Below are 22,023 nucleotides of genomic sequence, written 5' to 3'. Positions count from 1 at the left end.
AATTCATCTCAAATGATGCACAAGTCCAACCAAGACCTCTGAAAACATGAGGAAATAGGCCAAGAAATATCCTCCAAAATTCAGAATCTCCCAACAATGGATCCCACAGATATGGAAGTAGATGAAATTTCAGACAAAGATTATTAAAAACGATTATTACAATGTTAAACTAAAAGAAGTTCTAAGCAATGAATAAAGAAAGCTAATATTGAAGATAAAAATCACTTCAATAAAGAAACAAAAATATTGAAAAGAAACCAGTCATAACTCCTGGAAATGAAAGATACAAATCATACTTCACAGTAGCTCAACTGTGGAACCAACCTAGATGCCTTTCAATAGATGAATGGATTAAAAATGTGGCATATATATACACAATGGAATATTACTCAGCAATAAAGGAGAATAAAATCATGGCATTTGCAGGTAATAGGATGGAGTTAGAGAAGATAATGCTTAGTGAAGTTAGCCAATCCCAAAAAACCAAATGCCAAATGTTTCCTTTGATATAAGGAGGCTGACTCACAGTGGGATAGGGAGAGGGAGCCTGGGAGGAATAGAGGAACTCTAGATTGGCCAGAGGGCTGGGAGGGGAAGGGAGGGGGCATGGGGTTAGAAATGGTGTTGCAATGTGATGATCATTATTATACAAAGTACATGTATGAAGACATGAATTGGTGTGCAAAAACTTTGTATAAAACCAGATATGTGGAAAATTGTGCTCTAAATGCGTAATAAGAATTGTAATGTATTCCAGTGTCATATATATACATATATAACATAAAGTTCCATTGGAAACCATCACCAACAGATTAGATTGCATAGAAAACAGAACTTGAGTCCTTGAGGACAGAACTTCAACTTCATGCCTCCAAGACAGGATAAAGGCTGTCACCTGGGGATGTTCTGGTGGCCAGCATAGAGGTGGCAAGAGCAGCCCACAGAGCCGGGGGAGTCACTAACTCTGAGGGAGAATTCACCCAACCAGAGGGCTGAAAGTCCAGGGAGGGAGCAGAGGCCTCGCGGGGTGACTGAGCCCCTGGCGGCAAGTTCCTGGTCAAAACCCAGGCCAGGCCTCTGTTTAAGGCAGAGCACCAAGGGTGGCAGGAACCCTGAGCTGCCCAGAATTCTGAATGCTTTTGTCATAATTGACCTCACCAAAGCTCCAGGACATTCAGCTGGAAGGTGGATGGCCATAGAGTGGTTTTTGGAGCAGAGCTGAGGGCTCTCTGAAGCTCTAGCAATGTCTTCGTGGTTTAGAGGCCTAGGCTTCGGCTTGGGTCAGTCCTTGGGTCAGGAGGGAGGCAGCTTGGCTTCCCCCACTGGCCAAGTCTCCAGCTGCACCATAGATATGCCTGTGGAGGTCTCCAAAGCTATGGAAGCCGGTTCACTTCGTTGTCGGAGAAAGGAAATTGAAGCCACAGAATCAAGGTTGAGATCTGAGAATACAAGACTTGAAAAGTGTTGTACTGATCTGGGAAAAAAGGATGAAGCATCACAGTTTCAAATAAACCTTCAGTCTACAAGCTACCAAAATCACCTGCAACAGAAACAGGTAGAAATCAGCCATTTCCAAGCAAGCCAGATGGCAGTACAGAAGCAGTTGTTGAGCGTGCAGTCAGCTGCTCATTCAGTACCTTCAGGAGTGGGTGGTGTACCAGCAACCAAAGCACCTTGTTCATTTGGTTATGGACTCAGTGAAATCTGCAAACTACAACATACAATTAAGGTCCTGGAACAAAACCGAAGTCAGGACATGGATCATCACCAACATGAAATGTCCATTTTGCAGAATGCACATCAAAAAAAATTGGCGGAGTTAAATCACCAGCATCAACAGGAGTCAAATGACTATGAAGGACGGATTGCAGAACTTGAAAAGCTGTTACACCAAGGTGACTCAAGAGTTACTGATGAGTCTCATGTCTGGGAGATGCAAAACATGATTCAGGTTCTACAAAGTGAAAAACTAGAGTCCATAAAAAGAATCAAAGAACTTGAGGATACAATAAAAGACATAAAGAAAAAATTATCTTCTGCAGAACACAACAGAGATGTCCTGAAGGGAGAGAAAGAGCAGCTCAGTGTGGAAAAGCAACAAATAACTGAAGAGTGTGAAAACTTGAAACTGGAATGCAGTAAATTGCAGCCTTCTGTGATGGAGGAGAGTGATCCTGTGGCAGAAAAGGGAACAATTCCTCCACAGAGTTCATCAGTGGGAGAAGTGTTCAGACTGCAAGAAGCCCTGTCTGATACTCATAATGAAAGAATGAAACTGAGTAGTTTAAGGCAGGATACCAGTCTTGCTGAAGACAATCTGAAACTTCAAATGCATGTGCAACTTTTAGAAAAAGAGAAGTCATTATTGAGTCAAGAAAAGGAAGAACTTCAGATATCACTTTGCAAACTTAGCTGGGAATGTGAAGTCCTTAAAAGTAAGGCTTCAAATGACATGAATTTAAATGTACAAATACATGAGTTAACACTGAACTTGGAGGCTAAGGAGCAAGAACTGAATGAGAGTATTAATGAAAAGGAAATGCTGATAGCTCAGTTAGAAGAACTGAAAAACGAGCACCAGGAAGATACAAAGCACATGAATTTGATAATAGATGAGCTATCAAAACAGCAAAATGAAGGAGATGGTCTAATCAAGAAGTTGAAACAAGATCTAGAGGATGAAAAAGAGAGAGTTCATCAACTTGAGGAGGATAATATGGACATAACTAAAGAGTTGCATGTACAGAAAGAGGAGTTAACTGAGAGTGCACTGAGCCTCCGTGATTTGCATTTAACCAAGCAGAAGCTTGAAGATAAAGTCAAAGATTTAGTAGGTCAGCTAAGTCAGTCACAGAAAAGTAGTTTAAACATCCAGCAGGAAAACCTGGAACTTAAGGAACATATTAGCCAAAAGGAGAAGGAATTATGTAGAGTTCAGAACAAGTTAAGACATGCTGTTAACGAAGACTCTAACAGAAATTTTAAGGATGACTTGCTTAAAGAAAGGGAAGTCGAAATTACAAACTTGAAGCAAAATCTTGCAGAAGTAGAACAGCTCAATGAAAATTTTAAAAAAGTTGCTTTTGATCTCAAAATGGAAAATGACAAGTTGATTTCAGCATGTGAAGATGTAAGGCATCAGTTGGAAGAATCTATTGCTGGTAACAACCAAATTTCTCTAGAAAAAGACACTATTATGGAGACGCTGAAAAGAGAGAAAGTAGAGATAGAAGTAGAACTGTGTCAGGCCAAAAAGAGACTGTTGGAAGAAGCAAACAGTTACAGGCAGACAATTCAGGAACTCTCAAATGTATGTAATTGGAATACCTCTGCCTTACAGCTGGAACAGGAGCATGTAGTGCAACTCAGTCAAGAGAAAGACTTTGAAATATCAGGACTCAAAAAGAATATTGAGCAAATGGCTACTGATCAAAAAGAAACTAAGGAAATGTTGGCATCTCGTTTAGAAGAACAGAAGCAATTGATGCAACTTATAAATGAGAAAGAAGTTTTTATTGACCAACTCAAACAAGAAAATTCAGCACTGCAAAAGGATTTAGATAAGTGTTCTCAGGCCTTAAAACAAAATGAAACTTTAAGGCAGACCATAGAGACAAAAGACAGAAGTTTCAGCTCCATGAAAGAAGAAAACACTCATCTGCAAGAAGAATTGGAAAGAATTAGGGAACAGCAGAATCGAGTTGTAGCTGTGGCTGAGCCTAAAACCCTTGATAGTATCACAGAACTAGAATCTGAGGTATCTCAACTGAATATCATCAAGAATCATCTGGAAGAGGAAGTTACACATCATCAAAAGGTCATTGAAGATCAAAACCAGAGTCACATGCAACTACTTCATTCACTACAGGAGCAGAAGGAGGAAATGGATAAATTTAAATACCAGTATGAGCAGATGAAGGCTGCACATACTCAACTGTTTTTTCAAAAAGACAAGGAAATTAAGAATTTGCAGAAAACCATTGAACAAATAAAAGCCCAGGGGCATGAAGAGAGACAGGATATTCAAACAGAGAATGCTGATAGTTTTCCAGAAACAAAAGTGAAAAGCCTTAATACAGAAAATGGGAGTGAAAACCATGCCATATGTAAAGCCAAAATGGAAAATTTTGTGAAAAGAGTCAAAGAACGAATACTTGAGATTAAACTTCAGAATTCAAAGAATATGTCTTTAACCAGACAGATAGATCAGCTGTCAAAAGATGAGGTTGAAAAACTCACTCAAATTATCCAGCAGAAAGACATGGAGAGACGAGCTCTTCCTGCTAGAATGTCTCTAATTTCATACACCTAGGATATCCTTGACGTCCAGCAGCAACTCCAGACCTGCATTATGGAAAAGAGAACAAGGATTAGTATTTTGAATGGGAAGTTCCAAAAGTGACCCCAACATACCTTTGAGACCATCTGAGCAAACTGGGCTTAAAAGTTCTTTTTCAGGACTTTTGATTCAATTTCTGGAAACAGAATCTCATCCAGCTATTCTACCATGAAAAATTTCTGATCATACCATGAAACTTTTAGATTCACCAGGAAGGAGAAAGCCAGGTGTAAAAGTACCAGGAAGTTTTAAATATGCAACATAATTCAGCCATTCTTGCCTCCCCATTTGGAAGCTGTGACTCTTATTAACCCAGCTGGACTTGGTTGAACCTGGTGGACCTGGGCATCTTAATTTGACCTGTACACTATTGCCAATGCCCCTTGACAAAAGCCCTAGAGTTTTACTAAAGGACCTTTGAAGGCAATAGATAATTATCAAGCCAGAGACAATTTAGCACTTTACAGAATCCGTAAAAACAAGGTACTTTTTCCTTTTGGAAAAAAGTCATATATTTTTAGAAAAAAGATACATAAAAACTTGATGTATAGAGCTACCAGATTTTTTGTTTTTATTTTTATTTTTATTTTTGTTTCTGTTTTTTCGATGTAGCACTTAAAATTGTTATTAGTTTCTGTAGCACTTTTGGTTTATTAAAATTTGTTCTGATGTTATGAGGTAATCATATGTAGTAATCAATTCTTAAATACTTTGATTGTGAATCAGAGCAGTATCAGTGAACTATACAGCTCAACTTCTTTTTTTATAATATTTGTTAAATTTAATTGTATTAAAATAAAAATGATACATTTAAATAACAAACAGAAAAGAAGAGAAATCAAACCCATATGATAGATATATCTCCAAAGTTAGAGTACATGAAAACAAAATAAGATGTTGTGAATTCTTTAACAAAGAAAACATTGTACAACTACTAAAAGAAAATTACAGTTGGAGGGCCCAACTGAAATTTAGTGGATTAATTTTAAGATTCTTTTAATCAAAAAACTATGAACCTATCCATTTAACTATTTTCAATTGTCTAAAAAGTCACTTCAGTTTAAATTCAATTTTCTAGGTGTTAAATATGTCCATAAGGAAAATAGTTTCTACACGTTGAGTCAAACCAAAAGACTTACTACATCAATAATTTCCAATGAAAAGCTAATTTGTAAAAATGTATTATTAAAATCTTGACTGTTTATCTAAACACTTCTATGGGTTAACAAAAAGTATTTAAAGTTAATCTTTTTTATTTTTCTAAATTAAGATAAAAGATGAATCAAGAGTTTCCAGCTAGAGTTGGGTGAAGTCGGAAAGGAGAGAAAGCAGATTATGTGCCAATTGCTTCTCTGAAACCTGTAGTTTTAGAATAATAAAGAGACTGACAGCATCATTTTTTTCAGAGTTTATTTGTAGGGGAGAAGAGAAAAGGGATATACTCAAGGGACAGAGTGGGTCATCTCTGACAGGTGAGGAACATTGTGCCTCTTTTTCACTCTAGTATTGGGGATCCCAAAGAAATTACCAGATGGTCCCACCCAGGTACACTTCTTGACTTTTAACTGACAGCAAGGTGACATCACATTGTCAAGTCCCCAAAAGCACCATTTTTTGAAAATAAAAAACAGATTTTAGAAAATAAGCTGTTCTTATAAAAGTAATTGAAGAGCAAGAATGTTTTAATAACATATGTATCAAAAATATAACCTGATAAAATATACAGAAGGTGCTTGTAAAACTTATGACTTTTTAACTTTATGATGGTATGAAGATAATTCACTGTCAGTAGAATCCATAGTTGCAGTTTTGAATTTTGATCTTTTCACTAGTTAACAGTTTGTGGTACCATACTGTGATGTGACGCCCAGGGCTGCAGCAGTGAACAGCCTGCCATCACAACTGATACCCAACAGAAACTGTACTGCTAAGTAGTTTGGTAGGAAGGGGTATTAAAGGTATTTTCAGGGTGTTTTCACTGTAGAATGGGTTTAAGAGGACATCCTACCCAACATGATATATCCAGGAACATATATGCAAATGCTGGACCTGAATGGGGATATCAATAATTATCAATCAATAATTGTAGTAGGATAATTTACTACAAACTTCTTAAAGCAGCTAAATGAGAAAACATAAAGCAAGCAATGATTCAGAAGATCTGAAAAATACAAGTAACATGAACAACCTAGTAGACATAAAAAACTCCATAAGCAACTTTTGTTTTAATTTTTATGTGAAAGTTTTTTGAAAGATTATTCCTATGCTGGGCCATAAGAGAACTAATATTATGTTGCATTAATAAATGTCATATAAACTATGTTCTGTGGCCAAATGTGATAAAATTACCAGAACAAAAGAAAGGTTATATAAATCCCACATATCTGGAAACAAAATAACCTATACTAAAGAGTTTTAGGGTTTAAAAAATTGCAAGAAAAATTAAAATGTTCATAGAATTGTACAAAATATAGCATTTCCAAATATTTGTAGAAACTGCTAAAACCATACTCCAAAGAAAATTTAAATCATTAATGAGGTTGAAGTGAGATACTTTGTAAAAGAAATAGCACTTCAAGAAGATAAAAGAAATCATGATTTTAATTAATGTTTAAAAGGATATTTGGCAATAAAAAAGTTATAAGACCAAGTTGACAAATTTATAATTATTACAGAAAATTTTAATGCATCTTATCAGGAACTGATATTTATTATTGATTAAATGGTGGTTCACTCATACAATTTTGTCATACTTTGTAATCTTAAATGTTCACTGTAGCTCTGTGTTTATATACGGCAATATTCATGGCACATTTAAAGGAAAAAATCATAAATTAATATCAGTGTAAATTTATGTGCATATGTATGTATGTATGTGCATATGAGTTGTACAAACAAAAATCTACCTAGCTTCTTCAGAGACTGAGGCAGCATTTCAATGCCAGCCTGGGCAATAGTGAGGACCTGTCTCAAATTATAAAATGGGGGAATGGTGGTTTAGGGTGTAGCACTTTGGTAACAGCCCCTGGGTTCAACCCCCAGTACTACAAAACAAAGCCACAACAACAACAAATACAAGAAGAAATTATAATTTCTTGGTGAGGGGTTATGTGTATTCTATACTTCCTTCTTTATGTCTTAGGTATATTACTTTTTCAGTGATCATGTATTAATTTTTATATTTAGAAAAGAGCAAACAGTAACAATATTTTGGAAGAAAAAAATCAAGACTATTTGCCCCTTTATGGTGCAGAATTTCTTTATAATTTTTTTTTAATTCTTAATCTCTTTATAGTTAGAACCACTTCCCTTGTCCATGAAACCTAATTCATGAAAGGCATGAAATTCTTCCCATCCCCAGAATTTGGTTATTTTGGGAATGCCAAATAAATGGAATCATAAACTCTATGACGTTTTGAGATTGGCTTCTGTCACTTTTTAACAGAATGTCCTTATTTCATCCCAGTTACTCTGAATACCAGTAGTCCACTCCTCTTTGTTACTAAGTTGTACTCCATGCTATGATGTACCACATTTTTTCTAGACATTTACAAATATACATTTTGTATATATACAAATATACATTTTTAGCAAATTAAAATAAAAATTTAATAACATTATTTTATTTATTTATTTTTATGTGGTGCAGAGGATCAAACCCTGTGTATCATATGTGCTAGGCAAGTGCTCTACCACTGAGCCACAATCGCAGCCTCCAAATATCCATTTGTATTAGTACTTCTCTCAGTAAATCTTTTTATACAAATTATAGAGTAATCACAAATCTGTATTAATGAAATGAACCATTTTTTCATGGCAAATTTGCTTTTGTTTCTACCATCATTATTTAAATAATTAAAAGATGATATTGCTAGCTAATATTTTAATCTTCCTTCTTTTTGTTTAGTTTTCTGATTATATTTTAGAAATCTATGCTTATTGTTGGCAAAGTAATGGTGACTTCTGCTTTATTAATGGCTAAAAATGGTAAAGATATGTTGTAATAAAATTCTTTTAACTGAGCCTGCTTCACCAAATCTCAACACAGATTCACTTTCTACAAGCCTTTTTAGACCTCATCTTTTGTTTAATGACCAAATTGTATACATAAAATAAAGGTATCTGATGATCCTTTATGTTTATTTCAAGATTATCTCCTCTTTCTGGTGAGTACCCAAGGACCTGGCATTGCTTATACGGCAACCACAGTATTCAGTAGATTTATGTTGCATATTACTTGCTTATAGGGCAAGCACAATACAGGGCAAACATCTGCTGCAAAGGAAACTTAAGCATCTACATCTCTGCATCCCAGAATGTTCTAAATAAGTCTTTTCAGAGGTTCTGCTGCAGAAGTACACAAGACCAACATGCCTGCTTGGAGAAGTGTACTCATTAAGTATATTCTTTTCCAGCTGTCAGCTATTTACAGTGGAGGGATCCATCTAAATCATCAAGTCCTTGATGACCTTATGGTAGAATTAAGGAATGTCTTCAGATAGGCAGAGTGAAGTAAAAATCCCCTCCTATATCCACAGACAATAATGAGAAGGTGATGCAAAAGCTCACTCATCTAAGAGAAGTGTGACTCTAGACCCTGTTCTGGAAGGATTGAGAGAGAGCTCCATGGTAAATATTTAGGAAGAAGTAACAGTAGGCAAAGGAGAGTCCAGGTTTTCTTGGGGAAGTGGAAGCAGGAAAGGCAGTCTCTCAAGAAGTAAGGCTATCCAGTTAGGCTAATGCATTTCTAGAGGTAAACTGCTCAGCAGGCGCTCAAGAAAAACTCTGAGGACATTGACTTTGAAATGCAAAAATTGTGGAGCATGGGTAACCAGCCATAACTGGACTCTGGTTCTTGACAACTGTTAATGAGAATACTCAAGATATATCACTTCATAATAAAAATCCATACTGTGAATCATTCTTTGGGAAGAATCTTGAATTACTTGACTGCTAAGACCCCATCCAACCCAAAGATTATGATTTTAAGGTATTAAATATTGACAAATAACATGAACTCAATAAATATTTGCCCAAATGAACTTAATTGAATTGAATTCAGGAAGTAAAAGGGTCTCTATTTTACGATCTCAGTTTGTCTAATTCTCACAAAGAGCTGTATGAGCTTCATTTTCTTTGAAATTCTTACATTTGCTCACTACATTTCCCTGAGAAAATCAGCAAGGTAGAGCTCATCCTACTATCTATATTTCAAAGGGCAAATTGCCTTCATTGGTTTATTTTTGAGTGTCCTTTCTCTAATGTTATTATTCCAAATACAGAGTTTTCTTATTTTTTATCTAAAAATAAATTACCTGAACTTGATTGCACATAGGTTCATAGAATAATGAACATGGATTTTTGCTTAACATATATCCATTCGTTTCTTGCAAAGATACTTTATGATTTATGTTCCTTAATGTCCCACTTATTTGAAAAAAAATACAAGTCCCAATGAGTTTTCTGCAATGAGTTAAAATATCATGCATTTCTTTCTCTAGTTCAGACATCTTTTTCTTTCATCCCAATTCACAGAATTTAGTGAGGATGTAGAAAAGAGAATCGTTACAGAAATGAATGAACCACATGATGGACAAAGGATCATAGAAATAGTAAAAGGATTTTTTAACTTCAAAAATAAGTCTGAAATGTGAGAATCTTTAGGTAAGGAAACAAAATCTCACTTTAGCAGAAATTTGTGAATCTAATACATATTATATATTCTGACCAGAGGAACCACATTTACTTGTAATCATGAACCCTCTGATAATATTCTTTCTAATAGTCTTCTGAAATTCAGCAAGATACTTTTGTTGTTCATAGTTACCATAAGAATATTACCAAATATCAAATATTTAGTAGATTTATGTTGCATATTACTGTTATAAAATTATTTTATATACACATTTGATTTTATCCTCTTGTTTATATCTACAAGATGATCTAGATATTATCAAAATGGATTATACAATCAATATTATTAACATCCAGAAATTACTTTCTATGACATTTCATGATTTAAACATTTCAATAAATGAACAGGGCATAAAATTATTATATTTTTTAATAATATGAAAATATAAAGCATAATTACTAATAGATTAGACAACTTATTTTTCTTACTATGATTGTTTTAGTTTGATAAAAACATTTTTATTGATTTGACAATTTTTGCTAAACTCATTTAGAGCTTGCTTTCACCTTCTCTATTCAAATAATGTAGCTATGCCATAACCTAATTAGGAAAACCTCAAGAGATAGTGGTTATTTCTTATGATTAATATGAAGTGAGAATCTTGTCTTATTTTCTCAATTCACAAATTTTTAAAAAATTTATTTACCTTTAATAAGACTGAAAATACTTTAACAGTGATCCTGTTCAAAGTAATCAAAGCTTAAAAGATATTTCTCCTATATAATTTCTTAAATAGGCATATATAAAAAGTTGCCAAGTCAAAAAGGATTATATATCAAGTTGGTTGTCTAAGACTTGGAACACATTTTCTTAGAAACAATGTTGTAAATAATGTTCAAATGCACTACTGATTCATTAATGTGTTTATCACATGTAGAAATGCTACAAATATTATAGAATGTATACTACCACTTTTTTCAATAAATAAAATAAAAAGTAGAGGTTGAAATACAATTTTATTTAATTTATGTACTATGCTTGAAGTAAATCTAGCTTTATTAGGGATATTTATCAGGGTAATTTTAAAAGACACATAAGTCACTCTCTTTTCAAACACTTTTAAAAAATTCTATATCACATTATTGTTTTCATATATTAAATAATAAACTTCACTGGAGAAAATTGTGGAAATATGAAAAGTAGGAAAAAAAATATAAAAGTCCTTCTTCTTGAATATAACCATTCTTATGATGGTAGCAGTAGTTATATGTTGCTTTATAACAAAACACTTCTAAATTGTCAACTTGAAATAAAAAAATATTGATTAGTTCATTGTTTATGAGGTTTAGGTATGTAGGAATGGCTTACCTGAATGATTCTTTTTAAAATTTTTTTCTATTATTTTATTTCCACCTAGCCCTATTACTAAATTTTACAAAATTGGAAAAACAAATATAAACTCCATCTAATTATTGTTCTGTAATTAAACAACAAAACACTATGATGACATACTCAAACACACCTTTCTCACTCTCTCTTTTTTTTTGATACCAGTAGGTTTAGTAGATTGAAGCTAGCAACAATTAACCACTGAGCCACATCCCCAACCTTTTTTATTTTTTATTTTGAGAGAGGGTCTTTCTACATTTCTGAGGCTGCCTTTGAACTTGTGATCCTCCTGCTTCAGCCTCCCAAGTTGCTAGTATGAGAGGCATGCATCAACATGCCCAACTAAACATATCTCTTAATCAGCAAAAATAAAATAAAAACTTCTTAGTTTTTTTCTATGTACTTCACTTCACACCTGTCAATCAGTGTATCTTACTTCATTTGAGCTTACAGTATATGAAAATAATTTTAAAGGTGTAACAGGACAAGTCATTTTATTTTTATAAAAAAATTAAATTCCTTTTGAAAAATCTTTGAGGAGGGGCTAAGGTTGTGGCTCAGGGGCAGAGCACTTGCCTTGCATGTGTGAGGCTGTGGGTTCGATCCTCAACACCACATAAAAATAAATAAACAAAATAAAGATATTGTGTCCATGTATAACATTAAAAAAAACTGAAAAAAAAAATCCTTGAGGAAGAGATTTTCATCTTGAGGTGGAAGGGGTCTTCTAAAGTCCAGATACAGAAGCACTTGTTTGCTCTTCCATTTTCAGGCTTGATCAGTGATGTACTGCTCTGAGTCAGAACTATCCTGTACTGTGCTGTACTTCTCTGAGTCAGAACTATCCAGGCAGCTCTGACTTCAGGCAGAACAGCCAGCTCAGCAACCTGCCCTTGTAAGGGTCCCGCGAACGTCAGAGGAAGAAACCACCAAGAGACTGGCTCATGCAATCAGCAAAAGGGGATTTATTGAGGATCCAATCCAGCGCGCTGGGGCTCCATGCTCACTCAAGAAGGGAGAGCATCCCAGAGCCCAGAGCAGAGGTTAAGCAGTGCTTAAGTACACTTTTTGGGGAGGGCGGGGGCTTTGCATACATCAGAATAAATCATCATGAGGTGCGGGAAAATTGAACAACAACTTTCATACGTGATTAGCACATTCATTGGCAGGAATAGGTCGGGTGGGGGTGATTGGTCACTCCTAAGTGGGGTACACATTCAAACTGATTGGTTTGGGCCCTGAATGCCTACGTGCCAAGCTACAAAGGGTCCTAGGTTATTAAACAACTAAATAGTCAGTACCGGGTATTGTCTTAACTGCCTCAGGAATTTCAGGTTCTATGTGCAGTTCAGAAACTTTACAATACCTAGTCCTTTACTTTTTAACTCCGACTTTGCAGTTTAGAAGCAGCTTTACAATGCCTGGTCCTTTACATTTTAACTCAGGTTTTGCAGCTTAGAAACTTTACCCTTTCACCCTGTGCTTCCAGGACCTACAGACAGCCTGAATTCATGAGCTCAGAACCCAGCTTCTCATTAGTGCTACTAGGTGCTAGATGAGTCCCCAGGGTATTTTTCAGAGCATTTAAAGAATAAAAGTACACATATGAACAAGAGTTGGGGGCATTATCTAAAATATTAATACCAGTTCCATCATCTTTAACAATAACTTTAATAACAAATATATATTATATACAGATTAAAGTTATTTTTCTTACCAAGGAACGTTTCTTTTAACCTAGATTGTTCTTCTATGCCTTCAGTCATAACCCACCACCTCCTCATTCCTCTCCCTGAAATGCTGAGTACTGAACCCAGCATCTCACACATGCCAGTCAAGTGACTGCTCTACCACTGAGTCACACCCCAATGGTTTCAGTTTTAAAATGTAGAACTACTCATGTTAAGACTATGGGTAAATCTCAATATGGGAAGTCAGCATGCAATGGGAAAATAGCAGTTAAGTGTCTTAAATTTTAAAACAAAGTATTCTTCCTGTGCATCTTTCCAAAGCTGCTTCTCAGAGAAAAAACTACAGCACATTCAGGGGACTGTAGAGATAGAGAAGAACCAGAGCACACAGGGTGGGCCCATTCTTCTCTGTCTTCCTTGATGGTTTTTACTAGAAGGGTTACTAATAAGGCAAAGTCACTTACTCTTTGACAAACAATAGTGAAGGCACTTAAAGTTATTTGAACAACAGCCTGTATGTGGCAAGTGAAGGTTCCCAGAAAAGTAGTCAGGGAAGGCAGCTTTTTGAGGGCTTCTCATAGATGCTTCCAGACACAGCATCACAAAATTGGGTGAAACCCATTTAGGTGGTCTTCCTGGATGTTCAGGAGACACACCAAAAAATATGCTAATTGTAAAAAAAATCCTGCCACAGAAATTTTGCATTTAATTGAAAAACTAATCTAATAAAAAATGAAAACCCTAAATGTGTTATAAAATTTTTAACGTAGTTTATCTGTGTATTTAGTACTGGGGATGGAACACAGAGGTGTTTTACCATCATGCCACATACCCCAGTTCTTTTTATTTTGAGACAGAATCTCACTAAGATGTTGAGGCTGGCCTCAAACATGGGATCCTTCTGCCTCAGCCTCCTCAGTTGCTGGGATCACTGGTGTGTAGTACCACACTTGGCATTTTATATATCTCTAACCATTTATTTATGGTATAAATGGAACCAATACCATTATTTTATTTATTATTTTTTATGCATTGTTGCAGAGGATAGAACCCAGTGCCTCTCAAGTGCTAGGCAAGCACTCTACCACTGAGCTACACCCCCACCCCCTGTAGCCCTAGACTTTTGAAAACTGCTGATGAAAGCACTGTTGCCTTCTGGCATTTAAGGACTGAAACCAAGTTCTTTGAAATCTTATCTTAGGAAACAAAGGCAATGTGAAAACTCTCTGTAGTGGAATTTCACTACAGCATTATTAGAGAACATAACTGAATGGTCACAGAGGCATTTGCTCTTTCAACCTGTTTTGACTGTTTGGGAAACAGAGCAGGAAGAGGTTAAAAAGATGTGACCCTAAAAACAAACAAGGGACTAAGCCTCCAACTAGCAACCAGCAAAAGAAATATTCAATATTTCAAAAGCATCTTAAGAGTAAAGTAGTAAAATAATTTTGGTATCTCAGGACATCCAGGAGGCAAAGTTTGCATTGAAAACATCCAAACGCTTGCTTCTGAACTTTTAGATTTTTAACTATAAATCTTCAATGATAAAATTTTATCCTTACAATTTGCACGTTTGTTTTATGTAGGAGATACAGCAGTTTGAGAAATTTTTGAATAGACTGGTATAAAGTCCGAATTCAGGATCCTCCTGCAGATTGGACAAGGGCACACCAGTCCCACAGCCTTCAGGAAGTCGGATATGTACATCATCTGCCGCCTCCAGCCACATTCATTCCGCATAAACTGCTGCCAGGCTGAATGTCTAAGGTGCCAGAGGATGGACCTCGGAGATCTGGTCAGGACAACTGGAGGATCTCCTTGACCCGTAAGTATTGTAGTCATTTTATTCCATCATTCAAAAAGAAACACTCCTGTGCAACACATTTACAGTCAGCGGCCTCCCATCCTCCTTCATGGCGAGGCAGCGGTTCACACACACCCCCTTGATGGACCCCACCCCTCTGTCTTCTGCTCCTAGACCCGTCCACTCACCATTGGGATGGAAGCGCAGGAATAAGCCTCTGTTTTTTGCAGTACAACCGCTTGAGGTCCTTGAAGTGGCAGGGCAAGAAAGCGCCCTCAGGCAGCATAGGCAGGGTGGTGATGCTCCTGGCTGCCTTGTTTCTACCTGGGGCCTGGGGACCCCTGGGCCGCCTGGGCCGCTGGAGCCTCTGCGCCTGGGCTCTGACCCCGCCCTGGCCTGGCTACTCTCCTGGGCTGCAGCCTAGGCCCCAGGTTCCCAACCTAGGGCCGTGGCAGTGTCCTGCTCAGGTTGCCGCTGTGTATGCGCCCTGAAGGATTCTTGTTCAGATTCTTTCTTGAGGTTGTGATCAAATTGTTTGCCAAAATTTCAACTACCTCTAATAGAGACAACTGGCAAAGAAGAACCTGCTGCCAAGGTCACTCACATACTCACAGGGAGGCCTCTGTTCTTCCTGCCTGTTGGCCCAATATACTTGCCCACCATTTAGGCATCTCCTTAAGAGTGATCATACATGGCAGCTTGCCTGAGCCAGTGATATAAGCCATAGATCCAGACCCCTAGATGAAAGTCACCATCTTTTATACCTAAGTTCACATAGCATACGATCACGTGTGTCATATGCTATTAGTCACTCAAAGTAAGCCTGAACATTAAGGCAAGGGACAACACAAGGACATTATTCTACGAGGTAAGGATTATTGTGGTCCCACTTGAAGGGTGGTATCATTGTGGTATGTCACAGTGGTATGTTTCTTATGGATCGTCTTTTGAGAAATTCCTGTATGCTATGGTCCCATTAAATAATATAAGAACAGTTTATTTCATTAATCCTCCCCATAAATATTATTTTATTGGCTAGACTATATTGTATTTTGTTGACATTTTATATTGTTTCCAAATAATGTGCTATTAAAAAATTCTAATGATAAAATCTTTTACATAAAACTTCTTTATTTGCATATCATGTCATTTCTTTGGGATTCAAATGTAGCTAATTTAACCCAAATCGCCCAATTGTTTTCTAATTAGGTTTATCAGTTCACTCACAGGGTATAAGAGTATGTGATTCACTTTTCCCTTATTGGGGGGACTTTCAGGGATCTAAAAGTTAATAGCTGGGTAGGGTGGTATATATCTCTAATCCCAGAGACTGGGGACGCTAAGTCAGGAAGATCATAAATTCAAGGCCAACCTCAGCAACATAGATACTCTGCCTCAAAACAAAAAGTAAAAATAGAAAAAGGATGGGGGTTGTAGATCAGTGGAAAAGTGCCTCTAGGCTTCATCCCCAGAACCAAAACAAACAAACACAAAGGAAACAAAAATAAGAATACTAGTATTTTATTTTCACGTTAGTTTTCCTGTTCCTTGATTCCTTATATCACCATCTTCGCTCTTTAATGGAGCAATGATAATTGTGTGTTTGTGTATCTGGAAGAGAAGAAAGATGAGAAACAGGAAGAGGTGCTCTCCTGAATTAAATGAGAAGTGGGAAGGAATTTTGAGGGGTGAGAATATACAACTGAGAGTGGGGGATAATATTAATTTATTGAGGGACCGGAGTGAAAGATGAGAGGAAGGAAACCAGCATGTGCCTAGATAGGATAGAACAAGGTGGTTGGTGGGAGAAGACAAAGGGGAATGTAATTCCCTATGACTTTCTCCAGGATACCCTCTTGTCTTTCCTCTATTGAGAGTTAGAGAAGATAATGGGAGAAGAAAACATGCAAGTCCCTTCTTCAATTCAGAACAGTTATAAATTCTTTTCCTTTTTCCTTGTCAGTTCTTTGGCTTTTACTTTCTTTCCATTTTCTGTTTCAAAACTGATTTCTTGTGCTGAAATTATGACACATTAGGAATAATATTTGGATAAAAGTGTATTCCATGAGCAAGAGTAACATGAAATAATTAAAGGAACTGATTTAGAGCTTCTTCACAGTTGATAACCTCATCATTTTCTTTTATATAACTATCTATATTTTACCACAAATTTGTGATTTTGTCCAAAGATGATAAGTTTTCTAAGGCTGCTATTTGATGAACTACATATTTTTATCAAAAGTTGTAGTTTTGACTTTATTTTTTAAGTGATGAGCTAAAACAAACTAAAAAGTAGGGCTGTGTTACTTTGTAACTGAAGCCTCCAGTAATATTTTCTCTGGCTCCACAGTGTACTAGAACTACCTCTATACTATATTTTACTGAAATGCATGCCTGACTGAAATTATCTACTTATATATTGTATTTCTCTTACTAGAATATAATCTGGCCAGGGTTCTAAGCTTATACATCTTTAATTCTCAGATTAATACTCAGAATACCTACCACATTGCTTAGTATATAAATATACGTTGAGCCATTAAATGATGTAGTTGAGAATTTGAATGCCAGATTTAATATACCTTTATATCTAGCTATTAACCTTTTTAATATGAAAAATAATGAAAATATTCCATTACAGCTGTTTTAGTAAGATATTTGGGTAGCAAAGCAGACTCACAAATTTTCTAAAAATGATATATAGCTAGAAATAAATCTGAAAATGTTGTGACAGAATATATTTAACATATAAAATATATTTTGTGGCATATGATTTTCATTCATTCATTTTAAAAAAGATTTTTTTTACTTTTATATTTTAATTTTTATTGGTGCATTATAAGTATACATAACCGTTTGAGTTTTTATAGTATATTCTTGTATACACACAATGAAACAGTATAACTTGATCAATTTCATTCCCCAGTACCTCCTCTTTTCCTTCCTTTCCTCCCTCTGATTCCCTTCTTCTATTCTTTTCTACTGGTCTTCCTTCTATTCTGACAGCAGTTTGTATTTTGACACATTGTACTCAAATGGAGCACAACTTCTAATTCCTCTGGCTGTGCATGATTGCACCAATAATGTAATTATATATATATTAATAATATTAATAAATATATATATTAATAATATCAATATCTTTCTACTATCTTTCCCATCCCCTCAGCTCCACCTTCTACCCTCATTCCTCTGTGTACAATTCAAAGTTTTTTTATTCTTCCTTACTCCCCCTCACAATATGATCAGCATCCACTTATCAGAGAAAATATTTGGCCTTTGGGTTTTTTTTTTCAGATTGGCTTATTTCACTTAGCATGATGTTCTCCTCTAGTTCCATGCAATTACCTGAAAATGCCATAATTTCATTTTTTTCTTTAAGGATGAGTAATTCCATTCTGTATAAGTACCACATTTTCTTTATCCATTCATGTATTGAAGGGCATCTAGGTTCATTCCATAGTTTAGCTATTGTGAATTGGGCTGCTATGAACATTGATGTGGATGAGTCACCAGGAGTATGCTGGTTTTATGTCCTTTGGGTATAAACCTAGGAGTGGGATAGCTAGGTCAAATGGTGACTCCATTCCAAGTTTTCTGAGGAATTTCCAGACTGCTTTCCAAAGAGGTTGCACCAATTTGGAGTCCCACCAGCAATGTATGAGTGTACCTTTTCCTCCACATCCTGGCCAACACTTATTGTTTGTATTTTTTATGATTGCCATTCTGACTGGATGTGGGGAAAGTGAATGGAGTACTGCATACGTAGCATTAAGTTCAAGGTGTCTGAGTGGCAAACCACTCCCCTGTGCTAGGCATGTGAGTGGCAACCACTTAACCCATAGGCACAGCCCTTGGCTTGTTACAGTCCCTGAGCTTTCTCCATGGCCCACTCCTTGATTGGTTGCTGCAAGAACAGTTAGCCAGCAATTGTACTGGTGGCTACCTGTAATCTGCCTAGCTACTGCCTAAGTGTGTGTGTGTGTGTGTGTATATATATATAATCATGCACACCCAGAGGAATTAGAAGTTGTGCTTCATTTGAGTATGTGTGTGTGTATTAACTGAACAAAAAAAATCAGTCCTGCTTCCTGCTTGGTCTCCAGAGGTCTTGATTAGCAACTCTGCAGCCACACTCACCTGTATCCTGTCCTGTGGACCTCCTCACTAGACAAGAGACAGCTCACTCAACTGGAGTGAGATGAAATAGTAGTTTTGATTTGCATTTCTCTAATTGCTAGAGATAATGAATATTTTCCCATATGTTTGTTGATTGGTGGTATTTCTCCTGTGAACTGTCTGCTTACTTTCTCAGCCCATTTATTGATTGGCTTATTTGTATTTTTGGTGTTAAGTTTTTTGAGCTCTTTATATATTCCGGAGATTAGTGCTCTATCTGAGTTGTGTGTGGTAAATATTTTTCCCATTCTGTAGGTCTCTCTTAATGTTATTATTTGTTTCCTTCAAAAAAGATTTTTTTAAACATCTACTTGCTATGCATATTTGTTGTGACAGGCAAAAATGTAATGTTTTATTTTATTGGCTGTAGGGGACCTTTGACAGATTCTAGATGCCATGTGTTTTAGAAAGTAATAAGGGGAAAGCACTGGAACAAAGAGATATGAACATCTTTGTTTGTAAGGTGATGGAAAGTTATAAAGAATGATTGAGTAAGAATTTATGAAAGATAAAAGTTAGGTAGCAACTCTGGGGGTATATGGAAGAGGGAAATGGAAGACAATAGGTAAGAATACACAAAGCTTAATGCTATTTGGATATGAGAAGATGGAGGGATTGACTTAGATCTTCTTTGCTATATTCCTATATTGCCATTCTGACTGGATATGGGTTAAATTGTGATTGACAATAAGTTGAAGTTAAAATATAGGTGGCTAAGAAGATAGTGGGCAAGCTGGTACTTCTACACCATTCTGATGGTGCTATAATAAACAAATAGACAGATTTGGTATTTGGGTAAAATATAGCTGTGGGAAATTTTAGAAGTTGACATTGTGAAAATAGTGACAAAAAATCATGGCACAGAGAAGAAAAAGGAGGAGGAAAAAGAGGAAAAGGAAATACAAAGGACAATAAGAATAAGGAGGACCATCAGGAGAATGAAAAGTGGGCAAATAACTGAAATTTTATGTAGCTTTAATTAATCACTTCACTATATTTTTGGGCATAGTACACTGGTTGTGGGTGTCATATAATATTCAAAATAAAAATCTATATTGATATAGAACATTGATATAGTTCTCTTTTTACTCATGGCTTAAAAAACAAAACAGTGCTGTGTTTTGTCTCATGGCTTCATATTAGCCTTCATTTCTTTGAAGTGCACAGAATGCAATTTGTTGCTGATATGGGTTTATCCTCCAGTGAGTCCCTGAAGATAATTAACCCTAAAAATATCATAAACTATGGCTTGTTTTAGCATCTCTTACCATAAGTTTTTCTATGATGAGCATAGGCAATCAACAGTGATGCACCTCTTTACAGGATTGAAAAAAAAAATCTTGTAGTTAATTGACTTTTGAAGAAACAATTCATAAGACATTCTTTTTTCCTATGTAGTATGGAGGACACACAGGACAGTTAACTATTGTAAATATGATATGATAGGCTTTGCTATCACTGAACCAAAGCAATTTTATGGACATGAAGAAACTGGAAAGACCTGGGAGTATGTGACTAAAATTCTTTTCTGGAATAAGAGAAAGAAGGGTGATTATGTTTAGAATATGAAGTATCTCAATAATAATTGAAATTTTACCATCTGGCTATGGTACTTTGCTCTTACATCCGGGCTTTTGCTTTATGATTTTTAAAATTTAGGGATTGAAATAGATTATCATGAAGTTTCCTTTAGTTTTAAAATTTCACAGTAATTCTGAGAAATACCAACTCTAAGACTAACTTAATGTCAGAAACATCAACAGGCGAAGGGCTCTAATGTCAGGCAGTTCTACAGATTTGAATCAATATGGCAGGAAATAAATATCAGGGATTTAACTTAAATCATATGAAATTGTCATTTATGTAGGTCAAAGATAGACAATATTGTATGTTTTGACGTATTATTCTAGTATCAATATAAGCAAGCCATTGCATTTTATTTTGATTCATTTTATTTTTTGGAAAATAAAAATTTGATAACCAATTCCATAACACATAAAGGGATGCAACATCATACAATGAAGTACTTTGAAGTTCTTCGAAATATAGATACAATATAAATACTACACCATCAGAGTGTTGTGTAAAAAAAGACAGTGCTCAAAGTATGATATAGGCTTCTGATTCAGTACTGGAATTCTTTACTTGGTAATTGTTCCTTTTCCATATTCACTTGGATAAAATCTTCCTTTGTATAGAATCTATTTTGTCTGCAATACCCTATCCCAGAGCAAACCATCTTTGTCTTCCCAACAAGATTTATCAAATCAAGTATCTAATATTAACTATCTTCTATTTTTTGACACTGGCATTCAACTTCTTAGCAGAGATATATTGCATTTATATGTTTGAGATTAGATATACTAACAAAAATTAGGTTGTATTTATTCAAGAAAGAACTGGGCATCATTTTTCATTGCAAGAAACTGCTGGCCCCTGAAGTTGAGTCTTCATGGTTCATATCATCAGCTTACTATATCCCAGAGTAGGGGCTGGGGGTGATAGAAATCTGATGACACACAGCTGAGTTGAAAGGGCTTTATCCTCAGATTGACAGATGTGGGGTATTTATTTTCTGAAGAATAGAGAATCCTGGTAGAAGTACAGGGCTTATGAACAAACATTTGTTTCCCCAGAATCCTCATAAATGCAGACCACAGGTTATGGAAACACAATGGAAAGTGTAGAAAAAGAAAAGAAAAGAAAATGTTGGGGAAGCTTATTAAAATTTATTATAGGTCCCAAATTTTGTAATTCTGAAGCTTAAGGACAGATGGTGGTGTAACTCCACCAATTTCACAAACATCTACATACAATTTTCATTATAATACATATTATCCTTATTTTGACTTTGGTGCAACTAGAATTTTCTTTTTTTTCTTAAATGTATCTGGGAGAAGAGTGGGATAGACTGCCGAAAAGGAGTCTGTTTATTTGCTCATCTTTGGAAAACTACAGTGGAAGTGAAAAATAGTAAGCTGGCAAG

At 35.7% G+C, this 22,023-nt stretch overlaps 1 pseudogene; it reads left to right on the top strand.

The window, feature by feature from the left end:
- Positions 1-1,243: 1,243 nt before the first annotated feature.
- On the top strand, positions 1,244-4,402 carry LOC144365110 (thyroid receptor-interacting protein 11 pseudogene; annotated as a pseudogene).
- The last annotated feature ends 17,621 nt before the right edge of the window (positions 4,403-22,023 follow it).

The sequence above is a fragment of the Ictidomys tridecemlineatus genome, chromosome 6, assembly GCF_052094955.1.
Source record: "Ictidomys tridecemlineatus isolate mIctTri1 chromosome 6, mIctTri1.hap1, whole genome shotgun sequence".
Classification (NCBI taxonomy): Eukaryota; Metazoa; Chordata; class Mammalia; order Rodentia; family Sciuridae; genus Ictidomys; species Ictidomys tridecemlineatus.
The sequence above is the reverse complement of the archived record's forward strand: the minus strand, read 5'-3'. Positions and strand labels throughout refer to the sequence as shown.